At 38.3% G+C, this 13,815-nt stretch overlaps 1 pseudogene; it reads left to right on the top strand.

The window, feature by feature from the left end:
• The first annotated feature begins 2,362 nt into the window (after positions 1-2,362).
• Positions 2,363-12,400, top strand: LOC114350908 (glucose dehydrogenase [FAD, quinone]-like; annotated as a pseudogene).
• Positions 12,401-13,815: the final 1,415 nt, after the last annotated feature.

The raw sequence follows: 13,815 nt of genomic DNA, 5'->3' as shown, positions 1-13,815 counted from the left end.
AGCAGTGGACGTCATTTGGCTGAAACGAACGAACGCATTCTGAGCAGTAGTCATGGTAGGTTAGGTTCCTATACTATCCTAAGAATTATTGATTACCTACATGGCCAACATACCTTTCAGCATCTTTGGGAAGCGAAAAAAAAAGATAAATCCGGTAAATTTCTTTTCGAATTTAAACACCCGAACGCCGCACAATATTTCTTTCTCTTTATGTCCATTTTTAAATAATACTTCGATCATAGAATTATAATCATACTACAACGCACGCCAGCGACCTGACGGGCGCGCGCGTGACACTCGACTGATATAATATAATACCCGCCGGCGGGGCGCTTCGCTGTAGGTAATTATCGGATGTACCGCGCTGAGTGGTCACGTTAAAGTGTACATATCAAAATAGATGAAACTAGACCTATTTTTATCGACAAAAAAGAGGTCAAAAAATTTTTGAGATTTTATTTTTTATTTTTTATAGACTTTTTTTTCTTTCAATTACTTATTGTAAAGAAAACATAATAACTTTTAAACTAAGCGGTATATTTTATCTTGAAAACAGTAACAATGCTAAATAACAGGCAATACTAAAAAAATACATAAAATACACACAAAAAAGGCCAACAAATAATAAAAAAATATACTTTTTGAAAAAATCCGCTTATAAATTCGTGTTTTTTTGGTTATTTGATAAATTTCTCCAAAAAATGCCCCTATAACTTATAGTTTGTATTATTCTCTATCATATTACCTTCGTAAAACGAAAAATTGCATGTCTCTATCCCTATCACAACGTTTGCAATGATCGTTTGAACTAAGCCTCTCCGGGCGCGCCATTCAACGCTTCGTTAACAACAAAACTGAAAATGGCTCTAGATTTGTAATTTTGATAAAGACAAGTTAGATTTCAATTAAAAACAAAAGATTTCGAGGTAAATTAAACATTTTAGTTAAAATTAAAATTGTCTCTACCAGTAGCGGAGAATAATGTTGTGGCAGGCCTTTGTTCAAACGATCATAGCAAATGTTGTGATAGGGATAGAGACATGCGATTTTTGGTTTTACTAAGATAATACGATGGAAAATAATACAAAGTAATAAAAACCACCGGTTATAGGGGCATTTTTTTGAGAAATTTATAAAATAACCAAAAAAACACGAATTTTTAAGCAGATTTTTTTCAAAAAGTATCATTTTTTCTTATTTGTTGGCATTTTTTGTGTATTCTATGTATTTTTTTAGTATCGCCTGTTATTTAGCATTATTATTGTTTTTATTTTATCAGGATATACCGCTTAGTTTAAAAGTTATTACGTTTTCTTTACAATAAGTAATTTGAAGAAAAAAAAATCTATAAAAAATTAAAAAAAAACTCAAAAATTTTTTGACCTCTTTTTTGTCGATAAAAATAGGTCTAGTTTCATCTATTTTCATATGTACACTTTAACGTGACTCACATTGTAGGTATATGAGGTTCGAATTCCTGACGAGCCGACATTAAATATATACAATTTGTTTAAAACTGCCACAATTACGATTTGTTATGGTGCCTTGCTTTTCTCTAGAATTTTCTTGCCCTGTCTCGCCAGAAGGATATCTTAGACTTGTCATGCTCACTAAATTGTCTCTATAATATAGTCGAGTGAAGCGATAGCTGGTTCACACGTCGTCTGTGAACAGGTGCTGCCTTCGGGGACTGGTCAAGGAAAGATATACCTGTCATAAATATGTATCAAAACGCAACAATTAACCTAGAAACGGCACTAAAGAAATATAGGTATTCAAAACTGCCACGCGGTCTCGTGCTAAATGGGAGTCTTAAAGGCCACCATATCAACGGCAACGCGTGGTATGTAACTTGCTTCTGAATGTACTGTAACTTCCTACTTTTTTATATTTTTAAACCGGCAGACAGTGGTGAGTGAGTTTGTTGCGGCTCTTCTTTTTAGCACTTGCCAAATCTTTGTCTCGAAGCGCTGCTGGTAGGGCAAAAGACAATATGTAAAAGCTCCAAGAGCATTTGACGATTTGTAGGTAGGCTTAGATTTTATTAATCTAAGTAGGTAGGTAAGTATTTACTAATTTAATTAATGTAAACAAATAAGGATAATTAAGATTAATTTTGATTACCTTATCTTAAAATTTTCTAGAAGTAGGTACGAACCTAAGTTTTGATGTTACCGCAGATATTACGCAATTGATTATTATACCTACATATTTTTACATTACCTCCCAGGTAAATAAATTGCTTGTTTATTGCAGTTTTTATCAAATGCAATTTATCACAATAGTTCTGATAAATAAAAATATCTTTATCTTTATCTTTAAATGCAATTATATATAAGAAACCCGTAGCAATAGGGTTTCAAATTGAGTTAATTACTTTATTTATATTATTTCATGAAATTATAAGCCACTGAACGGCAGACTAAAATGATTCTATCGGCTCAGGTAAGATATTTTAGCATTATAATTTAACTAATATCAATATTCTTAGTTTTTTAGAGCTTAATCAAGCTTAATTAATGAGTAAACCGTTAAATTATGAATTAAAATAAGTGATCACTTGCTGCAATATCCTAAAGCTGTCGAATATCCTTTAGATACCTATTCCACAAAAATATGTCAACTCTTAGTCCGCGCCACATTTCACATGGAATATTTGTTATTATTTTATTCCAAAATTGTTAAATAACAGCTCGCAATGTGCTTTATTCATCACCGATTTACATTTTATTAAACTATTTTTCAAACATCTTTTTTTTAATGACCCAAAACGTCATTCCCTAGGCATGTCCGTACTCCAAAATTTTGTGTTTTGGAACCCATATTTAAGAAACATCAACTTGATCCTTTGTATTAATTAACGAATAATCTATTTAAACGTGTATTACACCAAATTCTATTAATATTTTGCGGTTTCAATAAACAACAATTTAATTTTCTTTAGTTGAAAAAGAGTCCACAGCTTTTAGCGTCATTCCCTCGCCACGCACTGATTTTATAATTTTGCGCTTTAGTATGTATTTAGAGTGAATGACATTAAGTTGAGTTTAAAGTAAGATACGAAGTTATCCTTAGACCATACCTACTGGCTTTGCGGCAGCCGTTTTTTGAATTAGTGCAAACGTGCCAGTTGTTACGAAAACATATTTTATGTTGATCCAGTCACTTCGCCGGTCCCTAGTTGATTTAGCTTTATTGATTACATCGTCTAGCACTAAAGTGCTCGAAAAGACAAATCCAACGAACCCAAACTCGATAAGCTTCCGCCGTTTCGTTTAGGAGTTCCTATGGCCAGCTCCTGCCACCTCTTGACTTCATCATCAGGACCCTGAACATCGTCTAGCACTAAAGTGCTCGAAAAGACAAGTCCAACGAACCCAAACTAGATGTAATTCCGCCGTTTCGTTAAGAGTTCCTATGGCCACCGCCATACCTACTCCATCCAGCTCAATGGTATCATAATATTGCATTGTCATCGTACTTACACAAGTATACCAAATTTCAGCTCAATTGGTTAAGGAGAACTGGTTTTAAATTCAGTTGCAAGATTTATCTCATACTAACTTACAAGCGAAATGCTTGTAAAAATGCATGCATTATCTTTTTTGCGACTAGGTTTCTTAGAGTAGGTATTATACCATTTGGGAATCTTGGATAGTTGCGTCAACTTTATAAAAAACTTGCCGCAGTAGTGTTCATACTGCTTTTTTTCAAAACGACGAGTCAAAGTGGAGTGTAAGTAAAAATCGTTCAAAATTTTAAGGAAATATCATATTTTTATTAACTTTTGTGTAAAAACTGCGAGGATTCTGAGGGTTTTAAGAATTGGGGTGGACAGCAGCACTACTTAAGTTGCCGATACAAACAAAAAAACAGAAAGTATTTGAAAAATTGTAGTCGTGGTAATGTAAAATATCATAAGGGGAGTCAATTTTCGACGAATTTCATAATTTATTGTGTAATTTAAAAAATAATTGAGATGGATTTTTTTTCTTATTTTTCCTAAAGCAGTCATGACTATGTCCACCCTGCGGCGCCGGCTTATCCTTCAATTTTGGGACACGTTGTATAATTTAATAGTACTTATTTACGTGTGGTTTTTCGGCTATTTTCAGCACATCGTATTAAGCATGTTATAATATAAAGTTAATCTGCATTTGTGTTAAGTTTTACTCCAAATCGTCAGTCCCTAGACCGTCAGGCCCTAGCTTCAAATGACGTTTTTTATATAATGATGCATGTTAAACTAGAAACTGCGTAATGGAAAATTTGTATGCCACTTCTCGCTTCCCATTTCCAGGACTGTCAGTGTCCACTAGTGGACGAGGGTATATCCCTGGTCAACTCTCCGATATGCAGTGGCACCTTTACCTTCATGGTGCTTCTAGAAGCATTTCTCAAGGGGCGCTGTAACATCGCTTCGCCTTGCAGCAGAATCCAGTCGCAGGAAGAATTGCAATCGGAGTACGACTTTATTGTAGTGGGAGGGGGATCAGCTGGGGCTATCGTGGCAGGCAGGCTCAGCGAGAACGACGCGTTTAAGGTAATATTTTTAGATCTAGAATCTTGAATAGGGCATGTACAATGTACCTACCTACCTAGTTAATATCGGAAGGTTTTGAATTCCGATATTAGGACTCAATATCTGAATTTAAATGATATTAGGTAATATCGGAATTTAGTTTGTGTGCTATAAAATGACTATTTGTTAGAATCCTGGGTTGTATTACAATTAGAGATGAAACGGATATCCGGTAACTATCCGGTAGGCCGGATATCCGGCCTAAATTTACTATCCGGCCGGATACCGGATAGTAACTCACTATCCGGCCGGATACCGGATATTAAAAAACTACGACAATTTCCCTCGATTGATAAAATGAAATACATTAATCTTTGAGGTAAATATCAATAAAATGGCTTACAATATTGACGGCTTTTATTTAAAGTCCAAAAAGTTACTAAAAAGCCATTATGAAGGCCTTTCAAAAAACTAATTTCTTTTTCTGGGCTATTCACTCTAATGACGAATACATAAATTAGTAAATATCTGTTGATGTCGAACGAAATATTGCCAAATAAAAAGGCGATCTTTTTTTCACTGATGGTCTGATGACATGATGCATGCAGTTCAGTCCGATTACGCAACAAGTAAACTAATTTAATTTTCGCTATTCAATCACACACTCACGATAGCAACCGAAATCGGCCGAATTGATCTGCCCCCAAGACAAGTGGCAAAATCTGACATTCTATTCGAACGGATTCGATTTTCGAAAAGTGTGACTAAGTAGTCTAGTTTACTAATAGACCCACTGATCGCGTTCGAAGCACCTGTGCGGCGCTAAACTCGTCACGACATGCAACGAGACAATGGGCCAACTATCCGGCCGCCGGATATCCGGCTATCCGGCCTAGCAGCTGGCCGGATATCCGGTATCCGGCCAAACAACTATCCGTTTCATCTCTAATTACAATATAATAATGATTTTATTGAAAGCCTTAAACTTGGTACAAAACAGCACTTCATGAAATTTAAGTATTTTAAAACCATTTTTACGTTATGGGTATCCATTTCGTTCACGGCAAATGCTAAAAATGATTTAGATCAAGTGAGATCTCAGATCATAGAAGTGAAATCTATACTAATATTATGGGAAAGTAACTCTGTCTGTCTCTCTTTCACGTCAAAACTACTGTAACATACCGATGAATCAAAATCAATCTGATTCCGATATTAAGATATTGGATCGCTCAATATCGAAATTGTAATATCGGATCTTGCATTCCGAGATTCCGATATTCATGCCCTAATCTTGACCCTACTATGCTGGTATAGGCGCGGCTCTAAAGTTAAGTAACCTTCGCAAGTAAATTAACTTAAGTGGTTAAGTTTGATAGAAATCGCAAAATGTCCTATAGGACAGCGCTGGATAAAAAAAAACCTCTGAACATTTACCTATCTCCCGACAGTTTTTCATGTCAACGTCCCAAATCGTTTCAGCTACAATCCAGATTCCAGCTGTCGAACTCGACTTAAGCAGGGAAGTGGTTTTTTCTCAAACATGCAAAGAAGATAAATGACACACTGTTTTTCTTTTTTAGGTGCTACTAATAGAAGCCGGCGATCAGGAACCAATAGGCGCTCGCCCGCCGTCCTTCTACAGAACGTTCTGGTCCAACGAGAATGTAGACTGGAGGTATCGGACAGTGCCCGACAACTACTGCCTCGACCAAGACGGGCAGGGATGCATGTGGCCGAGGGGAAAAGTTCTCGGTAAGTAGGTAACATGCTCAACTATATGTCTACTTTTAAAATTTGTTCTAATCATTATGCTTAAAAAGTCCAACCTTGAGCGTTCCAGCTCCACGTCCAATCTAAGCTTGCTTACTCGTAGGTACGCACGCATTCTACTGGTACCTACTTACTACAGATGTATTGTCGCGTTTAACTTAATACCTACTTACGTTTCTGCGATAGGGGAGAGGTAAGTAGGTACTTATGGGGTTACATGTGACGCAACAGAGCTGTTATGGTCCATGTCCTAATGAGCAAGCATCTGAGCCTCTGAGGTCTCGCTCGCTGATGCGTTGAGGTACCAAAAGTACCCTCCCATACCGCACCACTATGGCACGACCAGTTACTCTATACTTCTCTACGAGATACCGCTCAGCATAGAAATGCTTTGGAAATTTACCAACAAATTATTATTTCTTAAAAAAATGCATTCTTTGATGACCCAAGCTCCTTTTCAAAATACTAGGCTAACTTTCAGGCGGATCCAGCGTGCTCAACGGCATGATGTATCACCGAGGGCACGCAGCCGACTACGAGGACTGGGTCGCGGCGGGGGCCGAGGGCTGGTCGTGGGAGGAGAACAAGCCCTACTTCGACATGACGGAGGGCAACAAGCAGATCGGCTCGCTAGTGAGCGGGGAACACCACTCAGCGTCTGGCCCGTTGCCGGTGCAGCAGGTAGGAACTGACTATTTTAACGCGATTATAGCCACGATAGCCGAACCACGGCCGAACGGTGAAGGGGTCAGACTGGCCGACTCGAGATCCGAGAAACGCGAGTTCGAATCCCACCGCCGCTCAACTATTGTGGTGAGCCCACTAATGGGACTATTAGTATTAAGCAATACAAATTGCTAATAATCATAAAAAAAAACGGAGTAGAAACAATTTGGACAGTTGTCACTGTGCTAGGAAATAAAAAAATACGTCTTTTATTACCTCACACGTTTCAATCTTGGCACCGACTCCAGATGTATCAATCATGGTAATTAATTCGTCCTAATACTACTATCATTTCATAATAGGCTGTTTAGATTTTATTTTGCACTATAGCTCCATACATCTACAAATTGGAAAAATATTAATTCTTCGATCAATTCGAACGTTTCCAGTTCAGATACCAGCCGCTAGCCGCGCACGTTCTGCTGCAAGCCATCAACGAGAGCGGGCTGCCCATCATCACCGACATGAACGATCCATCCACCCCCGATGGCTTCAGCATCGCGCAGACCTTCAACGAGTAAGTGGTCTCACCATAGGCCACTGCCTATTCTCACTAGAAAACAGTTCAGATACCAGTCGCTAGCCGCGCAAGTTCTGCAAGACATCAACGAGAGCCGGCTGCCCGACATCAAGGTATTATATGCCAAAATTGTTGGTTCTTAGGCAAACAATGTATGGAGAACGAACATTGTCCTTTAAGATAGGTACATATAAAAAATACCCTTATATCCGGGACTATATTGATGACAAGAATGCGTGGTCAGTTCAGTTTGCAAATATTTGATGTAGGTACTTGAATTTGGTTATTCTTACCATTAGATAATTCCTGCCAATATAATTAGTGGTGACTGCACTCAGAAGAATTCATCTGCTCATACTGAATTCATTCAGTAGCACTCATCAAGTGCTACGGACAACGCCACTCTTGTGGCGAAGTTTTGAGCTGATACTTACTGTGTAGGTTTGTTGTCGACACGAAAAGAAGAAGTGGTGACAGGGCCCAAAAGATAACAATGAGACATAAGTAAAGTGCCCCATAAGGGCTGCCTTTTCTTATTATTTTTTGCTATATTTAACGTTCATAAGTGCCACTGTGGTCTAAACTGAATAAATATTTTTGATTTTGAGTTTGATATCAGAAAACTAGTCCTACTACTCCATTCAATTATTGTTTGAATTTATTTCTATAAAGTTTCTACTATCTTTATAGAGACGGCCAAAGGTACACTACAGCGAGAGCCTACCTGAAACCACATTCGGAGAGGCCCAATCTGGACGTGAGGCTGAAATCCCATGTGTCTAGGGTCCTATTTGAAGGCATCCAGGCCACTGGAGTGGAGTTCATAGATGAAAATGGTACGACTCATACCGTGAACGCGACTAAAGAGGTAAGTGACAGCTCTAAAGGTATCTTTAGAAGATGGTAGGGCCCAAAAGATAAGGAGACATGTAAAGTGCCCCACCTTTTCTTTTTTTATTATTTTCTATTGACGTTCATAAGTGCCACTTGTGGTCTAAACTGAATAAATATTTTTGATTTGATTTGATTTGATTTGATTTATAACCAGATATACATAATATTCCAGGATAGAAGACAGCATCCTTAGTATCTAAGAGATTTTACAACTTTAAAAGTAGGTACTTGTAAAGTTGTAAGATACCTATTAATATTCCACGTCTTTCTAGGTCATATTAAGTGCAGGTGCACTAAACAGTCCCCATATTCTGATGCTGTCCGGCCGCGTGAGATTCTAGAACCTTTGGGCATCCCAGTGATCGCTGACCTGCCAGTCGGACAAACGCTTATGAACCACTATGGAATCACTTTATACTTCTATCTGACTAATGTGAACGATACCGATGTGCTTGACTGGAGTGTGCTCACTGAGTATCTATTAAGCGGGCAAGGACCGATGACGAGTACTGGTATAACTCAGGTAACTTTAATATTATTTTATTTGATACTAGCTGTCCCGGCGAACTTTGTACCGCTATATTATTTTTTTATAAGAACTGTGTTTTTTCACCGTTTAAACCTTCCCTGAATTTTCACAAATATTTCAAGACAAAAATCAGCTCAATCGGCCCAGCCGTTCTCGAGTTTTAATCAGACTAACGAACAGCAATTCATTTTTATTTATAGATTAATGAAATCAAGAGTAAGTACCTACGTCTAATAGGATTGCTAAAGTAGGCGTAAAATACCGAACTTTAGATATCGCACATTTTAATGGTGTCCAGAAAATGCATTGTTACGCTTGCTGTAATTAATTAAGTACCTACGTAAGTATGTTAGATGCTGATAAACGACTAGCAAATCTTATATTATAGGCCTAAAATTAATACCAGTTACAACTTGTAAAAAATCTCAGTGAGCATTATTATATCTCATGTTTTTCAATTTCGTTAATTTTCCTAAAAAAAAAAGTAACTGAATTTGTCGCGTCAGAAAACGTAGCTTTAATTAAAGAATTGTCTGTTTATTAACAAACACAATGTTTACTTAAGTGTAGGATTTTATTTACAGCTTACTGGTCTACTTTACTCAAGTCTTGCGGACCAGTCTCGTAAACAACCCGACATTCAGTTCTTCTTCAACGGATTCTACGCGGAATGCTCGAGAAATGGCGTCATCAACGAATACGCTGAGGGCAGTAACGAAGGGAGGAATGTTTCGTAAGTATACTCGTATTACTCGTAGGTAATTAAGTACTATGTAGGCGAATACATTTTCATAGTTCACAGAATTATACTCTTTCAGCCATAAAAGCTAAGCAATTAGGGCTTTATGTTGATTTATTAAAATATAAATCTTACAAATACATTTAAATTTTTAAGAAATAGAAAAAAGGGCTCCTGAAAAATACATTTGAAATGAGTAGTTAAAGGACAAAAAATATGAGGGAGCACGGTAAGCAATTAGATTCTAATGATCAGAAGACGCAATAAATACTGAAAATTAAAAGTCGTCGCTGAAACGTTGACCGAAACGAGCAACACGTTGGGCGCCAATTATATGAAACTCGTACTTTGCCATAGCAAAATTTTATACAGTACATAGCGTGAACATTAATGAATGGTGCAAATACGCGGAGGACAGTTAAAATTACATAATAATTCATCATAGGTAAGTACACATGAGTAAATTGTTAAAGCCGTTTGGTGACGGCAGAGTAGTACATTTGTCACCAACCCCTACTCTTCCCGCGGGTGTCGTAAGAGGCGACTTAGGGACTACACATCAAACAGTAAGAGAACGGGCAGCAAAGCATAAATCTTTTAAACTGCGATCTCCAACCCGCCTGCCAAGCGTAAGGATTATGGCAAAACCCTCCAATAACGGAGGCAACAGCCCTTCACAGTCCACCGCTGACCGCTTCACAGTCCAGCGGTGAACTGTGAAGGGCTGTTGATGATGATGAGTTTAAAATACCTTTCAGTGCAAACGCAGCGATCCTCCTCCCCCGGAGCGTGGGCCGCATGACCATCAACTCCACGGACCCGCTGACGCCGCCGCTGTTCTACCCCGGGTACTTCTCGCATCCCGACGACCTCGTCATGATCCGGGACGGCGTTAGGTACTTGCAGAAGATCTTTGAGAGCGACGTAAGTTGATTTTGACATCAATTGTCGATGACACAGAAGTCCTTTTTGGGTGTACCTATCTATGTATAACATTTTGTTCTTGTTTAAATTTTTAAGACACATAGGGTGATCGCTATAGTAATTATAGCCAATCAGGCGCGGATCCACCGCTGTGGGCATTGTGGGCATGCCCACAACCCTGATTTGCTTGTTTTAATTATGATCATTGATATTTAAGATCGATAGGCTGATGATAAAAACGGCTGACTGAGCCTTTAATCGAGCGTGATTGAGCGTGCGTGAGTGAGTTCGTACTCCAATCCAACTCTCACTTTGCTAATTTTTGGTGGCTGTGCCCACCATTGAGTTATAATGTACTACGTACTAGAGAAGACATGNTCAATGGTGCCCACAACCTTTTTTGAGGGCTGGATCCGCGCCTCTAGCCAATACATAGTTATTGGCCAACTCGCCTAAAATGAAAAGAAACAAGCCTTATGGAAGTTATTAAGAGAGGAAAAGAGACAAATATTTTTTCTGAGCAATACGCAGTCCAATGTAGTAGATATTTTTATCTCTTACTTATTAACAATCCAATAAGTATGCCAATAACTATGATAGGCTAAATTACTATAGCCTAGTATTATATTATCTGTGCTATAGCAATCACCCACCTACCTATTGTTGATTCGCTAATTGGTGCCTTGTTAATTTTTTTTAAACTGTAGTAACAGCTAATTGGTCGATTATTAGTGTAACGATAACTAATATCACCTCATAGTTTCTTCTGACACGCAATGAAGTAAAAAGGATCTACTTAAGTAGGTACTAGGTACATACTAATACTTTGATTTGTCAAAAAGTAGTAGGTACACGGTACACCTATCGAATTGGATAGATTATTTTCAATAATGTATTAAATGGTTAATACATAACATGGTTTAAGTTTTTTGTACTCACTATGTTGATAAATCATTTTTTACAGACCCTAAAGAACAAATACGGCATAAAACTGGACAACAAGACCACCGAGCGGTGCTCCGGCCTGGCCGAGTGGTCGGACGACTGGATAGAATGCATGGCGCGCGTCAACACCGACCCTCAGAACCATCAGATCGCGACCGCTGCGATGGGGCTCGTTATTGACCCCACGCTTAAGGTCTACAACGTTAGTGGTGAGTGGGTTTAAGGCTGATTTAAGGGTAGGGGAGGATTAAAATATATATACATTAACCGTAACATAGGTATACATGTCATTTGGCAACCCTGGCCCACAGAATCAATGAAGTTTGGGTTTTTGTAGACCTGTGATTCTTTACTAACGTAACTGATAGCTGACTTTGTAAACGTGGGACAGCTTGGACTCCACGCGGCTTTTCGGTGAGCCTCGGAACAATAAAATTTCTAATGGAGGCGTTTGGCCGAAATTGTCGCTAGTAAGAAAAATGGCGTCCTTTTAGCGATAAGTCCTATGTACCTACTTTTAAAAAATGAGAAAACATGCTAAAGTTTTGCATCATACCTTTTTAAAGAGACAATTTGTTAGAAACGCCGGTGAAAACGAATCGCACTTAAGTAGCGAATGTCATATTGTCTAAAAATCCTCATCCTCATTTTCTCTACATCTTTAGGTCTTCGAGTGATAGACGCGTCGTCGGTCCCCACGTTGCCGACCGGCAACCCGCAGGCCGCTATCATGCTCGTCGCCGAGAGGGGCGCAGCCTTCATCAAGGACCAGTGGGAATAACCAATCGCCATTCTAAGACTTGTAAATACTATTGTTTAAAAATTACAAGTTACCAACAATTAGTTTGCTTTTTTTTAAACATACCCTAGATCAGGGTTTCCCGAGCTATGGGTCGACCCAGTGGTGGGTCGCGAGCGAACATTGAGTGGGCTCTGTAGAACGACACACCACCCTACCGATCCAACCGCTGGCTGGGCAGTGGGCGACTCCAATGGGCGACTCTTTGTTTGTTATTTTTAGTAGGGAATTTAGTGCAATGATTTGTATGGAGACCCCTCCACTTTGGTATAGAAGGCTCATTTTTGCACCAGTTGTTCTTTGGGTGCTCCTGAGTAGATTTCCGTCGGTAGACATCGGGAGCCCCCTCTGTGGTAGCAGGGGGAGGGGGGGCAAGTTTCCTTCTGCCGCGCTTCACTTTAAGGCCCATATCTTCAAAACTATGGGTATTAGGGCAAGTGTGGTGTCATTTTCGGATAATTAAAGGATGGCGAATTCATTTCTAGAACAAACTTTTTGCCTTTTCATACAAAAAAATAGAAATATGGAGTAAAATTCACAAAAACCAAAAAGTATTTTTTTAAATAAACGTCGTTTACTTTTAAACCACTGGAGATCAAGTAATAAAAAAAAATGTTCTGATAGCTACATTTATCAGGATTATAAATATGTACCATTGTATGGTACTTTTTTGAAAAAAGTAGGTGAAAAAAAATTTTTCTTCAGGACAGCGGGCGAATTTTAATGCGCGTCGGAAAAAAATATTTATTTTATCCATGAATTCATACTATTTGGTTCATAAGCAAGTAAAGATTATTATTTTAGAATTTATTTAGAGTTCCTGGCACATCATGCTACCATGATTTGTATTTTTTCTTCAATAAATTTTGAACTCTATGTGTATGACATAAGGTTGAAAATAGTTTAAATACATTTTATTATTGAAAATCTCATAAGAAGAAAGCACTAAATAAAGAACTTTAATTTGTCTAAACGTCTAATGATTATTATTATTATTTTAATTAACATTTTTATTTCTACATACTATTGTACCAGTGATAACGGAAAGGTAAGTGTGAGGGAAGAGATGATTGATATTATCATAATACGGGAGATTATTTTTAGCACAAAGGCTACGGCTGTGACCATTATAGTTGTTTTTTCAGACAGCACCAGCTTCTGCGCTACTTCTTTCCAGGCAAGCTTCGGCAGCTACAGGCAATTGGTCCATGTAGGCTCCATGTTGCTATCGATTCTGGTCCACCCCCAACCAGTCGGGTAAAGGAAAGACTGAGTCGGTTGCTTGCAACTGTCCCTATACGCGAACCCCTTGAACCAAGTAAATTTTAAATAATTTGAAAAAATCATAAGGACATAATTACTGCCCTTGATATACTGATACAAAACTGCCTAGGTCGGTGGGCACTTACAGCACTCGTTCATAGTCAAGCATGTAGTAATAAAC

This window comes from Ostrinia furnacalis, unplaced genomic scaffold, assembly GCF_004193835.3.
Source record: "Ostrinia furnacalis isolate ACB-3 unplaced genomic scaffold, ASM419383v2 OfSCF1006, whole genome shotgun sequence".
Classification (NCBI taxonomy): Eukaryota; Metazoa; Arthropoda; class Insecta; order Lepidoptera; family Crambidae; genus Ostrinia; species Ostrinia furnacalis.
Note: the sequence above shows the minus strand (reverse complement) of the source record. Positions and strands in the feature narration are given on the sequence as shown.